Source organism: Mesocricetus auratus, unplaced genomic scaffold (genome assembly GCF_017639785.1).
Source record: "Mesocricetus auratus isolate SY011 unplaced genomic scaffold, BCM_Maur_2.0 Super-Scaffold_100023, whole genome shotgun sequence".
NCBI lineage: Eukaryota > Metazoa > Chordata > Mammalia > Rodentia > Cricetidae > Mesocricetus > Mesocricetus auratus.
This window is the reverse complement of record NW_024429204.1, coordinates 30,488,239-30,496,198: the sequence shown is the minus strand read 5'-3', so window position 1 is coordinate 30,496,198 and position 7,960 is coordinate 30,488,239.

The window sequence follows — 7,960 nt, the reverse complement described above, 5'->3', positions numbered from 1 at the left end:
GCTTGAGGGTCATTATGATAAAAAGGAAACCCTTCAGAGAATTTTGTGAATTTTGATTCCATCTTCTATTGAATAGCTACACAGTCCTTAAATGTATAAAGATACATAATCTCAGAATACAAGACACTTTGGGTCTTCCCTTTTTCATAACCCTTTAATGTGGCCTCGTTTCTCTGTAGTGCAACTACTCAGCTAGTCAAATACAGTCATCCTTTAGCATGCACCATGAATTTGTACCAGGACATAACATGGACGCCAACATCTAGTCACACTCAAATCCATTAAATACAGAAGTGAAGAATCTCTTGGAAAACGTTTACCCAGCCTTGAACGTGTGTTATCCATATTCATCCAAACACTCCTCCTTCTCTTGCTCCCTCATCTCTCTCTCTCTCTCTCTCTCTCTCTCTCTCTCTCTCTCTCTCTCTCTCTCTCTCTCTCTCTGTCTCTCTCTCTTCTCTCTCTCTCTCTCTCTCTCTGTCTCTCTCTCTCTCCCTCTCCCTCTCCCTCTCCCTCTCTGTGTGTATATATATATTGAGGTCTTAAGCCTCAAATAAATAAACAGTCTATATTGGAGCTGGATTCTACATTGGGGCTGGAGAGATAGCTTAGCAGTTAGGAGCACTTGCTGATTTTCCATTTAGTTTAGTTCCCAGCAGCCACATAGTACCTCACAACCACCTGTAACTCCGGTTCCTGGGACTCTAATGCCCTCTTATGACACATGGGTTCTTATATGCATGTGGTGTACATGCATACACTCAAGCATGCATACATTAAATAGATCAATTAATTAATATGGGTGGATGCAGTGGCCCACCCGTAATCCCAGTGGTCAGGAGACAGAAACAGGGATTCACAGAACAAGTTGAACGGCTAAACTAGATAACTTGGAGGCTCTGGATTTGGTGAGAGACTCTACCTCACTACATCATGTGAAGAGCAATCAAGGAAGACATCTGAGATGAGCCTCTGGTCTCTGTCCATGTGCACACACACAAGCATGCTCACAGGCAAACAAGCATATATACACACGGACACATAAATCACTCACACACACACATAGACATGCAAACACTAAGTATTTTCTTAGTAAGATTCCAAGGTGCATTATTTCTATGTGACCTGCCTACATCATCCAGTACTCTGAGTCATTTCTAAATTGCTGGTAATATCTGCTAAGGTATTAAATGCTATGTGTTTAAATATGCTGCATTGTTTGGGAAATGATAGCAAGGAAAAACATTGTATGTGCTATAGTAACTGCTTAATACTTTCGAGATAATATTGCTAAATCATCAAAGCTATCCTGAAACTCACAGTTCTTCTGCCTCGGCATGTAGAGTACCAGGACTATTAGGTATATGCCCCCATGCCTAGCCAGTTGCAATTTTTAAGTCTGGATACTTGAATCCACACAGCCAGAACCCACTGACACAAGAGCCAGCTGTACAGAGTGCTCTAGGCAAGGAGCAAGAACATGCTGATTTTTATCAAAAATTTTTCCCTAGTCCCAAAATAGTCCAAGTTTATTCAGCTATCCTTGTCAGGCATAAGGATGGATATATGAAAAACAAGTGGCTAGCGGGAGGGAAAGAGGTCATTCGGAGGCATCCCACTTAGGAATTTAAGAGAAAAAATAACTTATGTATCACAAGATGAGACAGTTGTGCTTCTGCATGGCCTTAAGCTTTGCTTCTCTTCTAGGTTCCTATTAGCTTCAGATTTACTGTGGGGAGATGTGCTGGCCCCAAATCAGCCAAGATAAGAGGATCCCTGGCGAGAAATGAGCAAGAAAGACAGGAAGCAACAAAGAGGGCCAGGGAAAGATTAGGGGAAAATGCTGTCCTAGCAGCCGTAAATAAATCATTTGCTAAAAAGGATATTTGGCTAAATTGCCTCCAAGTGTACATTCCCAGTGGGCACTTTTAATCAGAAAATGCAGAGTGTCCTAAAAAGGTCCAGCGATGGCGACTGTGCAGCCTGGGAGCCTAGAAGTTGCAGAGGAGGGAGTGTGCTAGCAATGCATGGCTGGGGTTCCAGATGCACTTTGTGGATTGCTAGTCGAGTGACTTTATGCCAAAAACCAAATCCAAGGATCTCTCCTTTTCATTCTTGTCTGTAACCTGGAGCTCACAGATTCCACTGCACAGAGGTGTTAGGGGGGCCAGGCCAGGTAAACCTGGCTCCCAGCAGGTGCACAAACGCCATTGCTGTCAACACATTTTCTTCTGATATGGTGTCACAACGGACATTGCTTTTCAGCTGGGGCTACAATAGTTTTTATAAGTTCTTTTTACCATCATGAAGGCTAATTGGATGGCTTTGAAATGAAGCAGAAACCTTGAGTCTTGGAACATGGGTCCTGAATTCCCAAGACCGATAATTTCTTCCTGCCTGCTGGGAAACTGTAGAGAGAAGCCTTCCCGCCAGCCTGGTTCCTGATCCGCATCAGTTCCAAATAAACACACAGAAGGTTTTATTAATTATGAAGCTGTTGGCTGTTTGCTTGTTCCTGACTGGCTAGCTCTGACTTAAGTATTTAACCCATCTAAGTATTTCTCTTACCGGAGAAAGGGTCTGGATCTGCTACTTCTATGGTGGCTACATGATGTCTCCCTGTGTTTCTCCTTCCCATCATCCTCCTTGACTCCTAGTCCCACCTATCTTGCCTCCCTATTGGCCAACAGTGCTTTATTGACATATACACAGGACTTCCCCATCAGGAAACTGTCCATTTGTTCCAAATGCTTCTGTCCCCACAGCTCAGCTCTTGTCTGTAAAGTGCAGGTAGGAATCACCACCCAAAAGATCCTGGTAGCTGACACATGCTAAGTTTATTTAGTAGGCCATTAAGCTCCTCACCTAAAACTTTGTTTTGTAGCACCACATATTCTCTGAAAGACATTGACAATAGTTGCTATGTCCTTTGTGAACTAAGTAAACATAATGGTCTTCATTTTGTCGAGGGGAATCAGGGTGAATATGGACATGAATTGTGGAGAAAGAGAACAAACCCACAGGTCCAGATCAATTTTCATAGATTATGATAGACACTTGAAGAAAAGCATCATTTGTGGACCTGACACCACAGGACAGTTCTGAAAGTGCAGTCGTCTATATGTCCAAACACCTCCAGCTCTACGGATCATCACTCTTTGGTGAATTTACTCTTCCCTAAAAGATAACAATGAAGCCAGAGCTAGGCTCCACCATAGCTCAACACCACCCAACTCTCCTGCTCATCTTCAGTGCCTGTTCTAAGCCACATCCACACAAGCCACCCAGTAAACAGTGGCTGAGTGGATGAGGCTATCTGAACCTTGAAATAATTCTAATAATAGACCAGATCCGGTCATTAGCTCACCATACATCAATTCTGTAATATTAGACTAAATATTGGAAGGAGATGGGACACTCAAATAAGACTGACTTCCCAGGACTACCAAATAATTGGCGTCTGAGTAGTCAGACAAAGCAGAAATGCATTTTATCTTCCTGTTTAAAGCCCAGTTCTACAAGTCGGCTTCTTTCTCTTCCAAATTTGAGTTTTAGAGCCTTGTTTACAAAGATAAAGTACATGCAGGCATTAAATGAAAGCCATTTTGCTGCAGCCTGCCATGTATCTCCTCTGCACATTTTCATTTTCCTTTGTTTTTGCTCTAACTCCCAGCACAATCCTTTCACAGATCCCTTTCTGCCTCTCTGTTCTTTTTCTGTCCCTCTCCCATCTGTAATTTGGAATGAAAGTGATTCTACTTATCAATTATCAGGATTGTACTTTATTTGTGTGGTGTCTGTCTCATAATGACTGACAAGTAAACAACACTGAGGGTAAAGAGAAGTTCTGTCATTATTTCTATTATTTTTAACCTTTTCTGCAGTCTCAGCAAATGAAAAATAGCTAATTCAAATGGCAGGCATTTGGATGGAGAGTTTCTAAGTATATAGTCCAAGGTGATCTATTTTCCTGAGCTGAGGAAGACGTCAGATAAGAGTTAGAATTGTGTCTGTCAATCAAGGGATAAAGAGAAATGAAAGGAACTGATACTTTTCTATTAAACATACTCTCACATGGCTGGAAAGGCAAAGATAACTACCATATGCCTTTACAATTAAAGTGGGAAATGGACCATATAAGAATCAAGATGAGCAAGCCAACTAACCTCTAGGTTTCATGTTTCCCGGAGCCATTCTCAGACCCAGATGGGTGAGCATGACGGGAAGTTCAGTCTGAAACACAACTCTATAAACAAAGACAGGCAAAACGGGAATCTGCACTTCTCTCACTGGCAGGGATCAGGCCCAATAACACGGAAAAGGACCAAGGCTCAGAGCATCGTTAGAAATGTCAGAGGCTGTGCAAAGGTCTGCATCTGGGGAAGTGACCAGGGTGGCTCAATAATAAACGGCATATTTTATTGACCATCTCTTACCTACCAGGTATTTTATACTGTGATCCAATTTATTTCTGACAGCAACTCTTTACAGTAGGTATAATAGTATATAATAGTAAGTCACAGGTTCTCAGGCTCAGAGAAGTTAAATAATTTCTCCTAAACTGTAAGCAAGTAGATAGGAGAGCTGGATTTTCAATGTCACTTCCAATCTTTGCCAAATAAAGTTAGTGTTCTTTGATGTGTCTGGTTCTGTAGATACCAGACACTCTGTTCAGGGCCTCACTTCTGGGTTCCTGGGAGAGATCTGTGCTCTAATGTGGGTGCTAAATGGCTACATCCTCTAAAAACAGTTTTGAGTGACTGACCACTTAGATGAATATTCTGGTTTCTGGACTGGCTGCTTCCCTTAGGTAAGTTTGTATCAACATCATTACAAATGCATGCAATTTCCTTGCTTCCCAAAAAGCAATATGTCTGTCTTTCCATATTGTCCCCTCCACATTCACTTCCTGCAGCCAATTCTGGGGAGCAAAGTCCTGCTCTTTTCTGGGTGCTTCTCTCTGAGGACACACACTGGACTGTGTTTCACCAAGCAGGATCCAAGCCGAGTAATAGAGTGATATGCTTACATAGGAAATGTTCCCATAGAGTCCATCACCAATGACAATGACACAGAAGTTTATCACTAAGGTAAAGACAATGAGGGAACACATCTGCTATGCATGACCCACACAGAAGTTTCTCCAAGCGCCACTGATGCCTATCGTTTGTTCCTATTGGATAAAACCACATGCTTAGGTGGATCATCTGAGATACAGCTATTTTCACGCAGAAAATGTGCCTTGATATTTGTTCATATGCTGGCTATGTAGTCTGATGACTATGATAAAAATGAACTTTTGTCTCAGCACAGAACAGACCCGTAGTGATCAATTACTCATGGCCTGAAATCATGAGCCAAAGTAAACCTTCTTGCCTTTAAAACACTTCTTTCGGGTGTTTGTCATGCATGCTGACTAAATACTGATGAATAAAATTCTTCATGTAGTATTTTTTAAAATAAAGGAAACAAGATACTAAATTAATCCCATTTAAACTTCCAATATACCCATTATGTCAACACCAATATTCCCATTTTGTAGATAGATCACTTGAGCACAGAGATGTTGGTCAAATCCCTAACATTTCTTGAAATATTTATACATATAGGCAATATTATAATTACATTCACACACTCTTATTAGTCACTAATCATCCTGTGTCTCTCTAACAGGTACTCTTATCACATTTGTTTCCACCTTACTTCTACTGGCCAAATGTCTCCAGTTGGCATCTCTTCTGTCAGATATAGGTTTTGTAATGGAGCCTCCTATCATCAACCCAGGCTATAGTAGGTGGCCTCCCCTTTCCAGAGAGGCTGGTGCCTCTGTCATAGCGTATTCTTTATCCCTTTGGTAGGTGCAGTGGCACCTTCCATGGGCACAGGGAACAGAGAGTTGACCGCTAGGTATTTAGTCAAGGTTGGCTATATGAATTCTATCGGGCTTGGCCTATTGGGCTTTGTGCCTTACCCTCCCCATCTGCCACAGCAACTCAGCTTCACTTCATATTAACACTCATTCCACACTCCCTCTCATGAGGATGGTTACTGAGTAAGACATTACTACAACCATAAGAAATTAAGATTCTAATAACAGTATGAGTAACTTCAGCAGAAGGTTCCTTCAAGTTCAATCTGCCAAACATCTAGCCTTTGAAGGCCTTACCCCAAAATCCTGAGTCCACCAAGATTTGTATCTCACAATGAGGGGAGGTGGTTGGTGTTTAAGGGACAAGTTCTTGTATAGTGGTTACCTAACTTTGAATTTGTGAAACACTTGACAAACTTGTACTAGGTTTCTGAAAATAAAGAAGATATAATTGAAAACATACGAATCTAAGGCACTTCTGACAATTACCTGAGTTGTATTCCCACTTCAATCAGCCCAGGCCTGAATATATGGCATGTTCACTTTGTATCACATGCTGTCACACAGTGCAAGCCAAGGAACACAGCTCAAACACCTCAGCTCAGATTGAAGACTTTTGTATGTGATGAATTAACAGTATTTTCATTCTACATACAAATTTTCTGTTCTTTTACAGAAATATCACAGTTCACTTATGGAAAACATAGATTTTAAATTTTCCTACCATCATCCTTTAGTGCATAAGTATCAAAATAATACATTTTATTGTATTATATTGGAACAATTGCCTTTGCAAATCATTGCTTGCATTGCTGGCTTGAGTTTCATTATTAAACAAGTATTAAGTGAATTTTGGCTTTGGATTAGGAAATAATTTTTCAGCAGCTTCTTATATTAAGTATACTTTTGACATTTTGTACTGTTTTTGTACAAAACAACATGCTAAGAATTGACAATGATAAAATCAAAATATTGTTCAACTCTGGAAAACGTTGCATAAGCTCTATGTCCAGCAGTATCAAATGTCCATCCTAGACATAAGTCCATCCATCTCTCCAATATGAAAATCGAACCTTTTAATTACCAATTAAATATATGTTTAGCAAAAATTGTTTGAAAACAAATTTCTTAATGATATGTTAACTATAAATGCTTGATTTCCATATCTATTATTTATATGTATATGTATATCAAACTATAGTTTATACTTATTTATGTATATCTAAGTAATAGACATGAAACTCCCTATGGCTACCTTGAGAGAAAGATGTTACAAATAAGTAAAAAAAGTTTATGAAGTTATGATTGAGAGTCTACATGTGTGATAATTTGATAGGTAACAAAAGAAAATTTAAACAGCATTTATATGTGGCAGTTTCCCCATTCTGTAGAATACAACTCAGAAAACAAGGGGTTTAGGTCTCTCGCTATCACTATCAATGGCACTGTTTTCTGAACCCCAGAAAAAAGTTATTCTAACTTATTCTAAATGGTCTAGTTGACACAGATGAAATGATTACATCATGATTGTAAGAATTCTAATCTATTTTAAGGTACAGCTACAGCTCAATGACTTCAAGGTCCTAATGTCAAGAGTCCAACAGAAAAGAAAATAGTCAACATCCTGGCAGCAGTAATTGGCTCTGATTCTCAGAAGTCACAGGTCATGTTTTACATATGGAAGTAGGATTTAAAAATCGTTTGGAACCTAAGTGGTACACCAGGAAACCTCTTGGTATTCACACTGCTCGTTTTTTTTTTTAACAGTAAACAAGCAATTATGACAGCTGCATCACAAGAAATGCATGACCACCAAGAGCTACAGGCTTAAGGGAGTGAGTGTTAGCCCAGTCTCTCGCTGTCTGTCAGATGAGCTACTGGAGGGGAAGAAACCAAGTTAGCAGAAGAGTTTGGACATGACATCGGCTCAAAAGCAAATAGAGTGGATTCCTTAAATGTTTCTTTGGAAAACATTCCAAGTATCCTGAAGGAAGCCTTCCTCAGCAAGACACAACACTAAGTAAATCATAGGGATCAAGGTGTCAAGCAGTATGTATTCCAAATCATATATGCCTCCACACTCCTGGTGGC